This window comes from Rhodamnia argentea, chromosome 2 (genome assembly GCF_020921035.1).
Source record: "Rhodamnia argentea isolate NSW1041297 chromosome 2, ASM2092103v1, whole genome shotgun sequence".
Classification (NCBI taxonomy): domain Eukaryota; kingdom Viridiplantae; phylum Streptophyta; class Magnoliopsida; order Myrtales; family Myrtaceae; genus Rhodamnia; species Rhodamnia argentea.
Window position 1 is genome coordinate 11,780,649 of NC_063151.1, and position 1,852 is coordinate 11,782,500.

The window sequence follows — 1,852 nt, forward strand, 5'->3', positions numbered from 1 at the left end:
TACTATTGCACTTATTGGGCTGTCGAAGTTGTTAAAAGTTTGTTTGTAATGCGCCTTTTGTGTTAATCTACTGCATTTGACACTCTATGTCCAAAAATGACCAAGAACTCTTTTTCGGAAAACGAACGGATTAAGTTCGATAAAAGATTCTCGTGTTAGCAACCCTTTTCGGGCTATAGTCATTTTGGGCCCAGAACCCATAACCAAGAAAGCCCTGTTGAAGGATTTCGACAGCGTAACACATTGATTTTCAAAACTTTACTACATTGTGCAGTCAACGAAGTTTCTTTTTGGGGGTGGTTTTGTACAGTTTATTATAGGTTATCATTAGATTGTTGTACTTGTTGATATTTGTTTGTAAATAAACAAAAAATGCCTTTTCCTTGTCCCATATAGAAAAGATAGGAGAGTGCAAGACACTTTATTAATTAGTGTTAGGATTTGACGCATAATCACGACGAAGTAAAGCATAAAACAAGAAAGAGAAATCAATACAAGATTTTATCCTGGTTCACCCTTAAGTTAAGTTTACGTCCAACAAATGATTCTACTATAATTAGCACCTCTTATTACATCACTAAATTACAAAAGAAAAAGAGTATTTATAGCAGTATCCACTCATGAGTCCAAGCCCAAATTATTACTGAAAAAGAGTATATATAACGGGATCCATGTGCCTTCCTATCAATGAGGAGTATGAACCACACCTCAATAATTAGAGGCTATTATAGTTTTTTTAAATATAGAAATGGGCAAGTGGGCTAGACACCATTATACTTACGTGCGAGTGCGCGAATAATAGGCGCAGTTAGCACACTTGCACGATCACAGATAAGAATTGGCACCACTCAATGTTTATTTTTATTTTCGAAATTAAAATAATAAATTAACTGTTATTTCGCTATGACTATTTATGTAAGAGTTGCGGTTATTTTTATTAATTATAATTTTAAATTTTAAATTATTTAATTTTGAATTTTATTGGTGACAAATTGTTATCAAGGACTCTTACAACCTATGAATAGGTGCGTTCGAAACTATTACTCAAACATGAAGAGGGGTATCCAAACACACAATTATTCAGACAAGAAAAATTGTGTTTGAATTTGCAAGTTTCAAAATGAAGAGTTGTGTATTTTCACTCATACATACACACTATGTTTCTGTTCATTTTTACATAGCAATTTCTATTTTCATTTCTCTAAAAGATAGACAACCATTGTTTTCGATTGTGTCTCTAGAGAGTTTTTTAAGAAATATCAGAATTGCTATATGATATTCTCATTACGAGATTCTATTGTATCTTGGAAGATTTTTGCCGGTAACCATTAATAATATTAGGGGGTAAATAATTTCTTAAAGAGAGTGCTATCACATTTTAGAGTCTGATTTCATTTGTTCTCATTGGTTCACTATATTTTCCAATAGTAGTTAACTCATGCGCAGGGTTTCAACAACTGTCAGGGGTTGATTTTCTTACAAGAGTTGCATGTTATCATTTTCTGGAAATTTGTGAAGTTGGTGTAATCTCTTCATGGATGCTGACGTTTTCATTTCGTGTTCATTTGTAGCTTCCTGCGAAACGGTGCTTATATTTTTGCTCGACCAACAACACTTGCCTCCCGATCCCACGCGACGCCCAGATCTCCTTTCATGCCAATTTTCGAGTTTGTTCTTCTCACTTTCTTTCTCCTTCTACGAATGAAATAGAATTCCGAAAGGGTATTGTCCATTTTGGACCATTTTAAGTATAGAGCTTGGGTGGGAAGTGGATGATCACCGCTTCATCGTGCGGTTTGTAATGGGCCCTTGAACCCGAAATCATGTGTACATGCACATGCTCAATTCGATA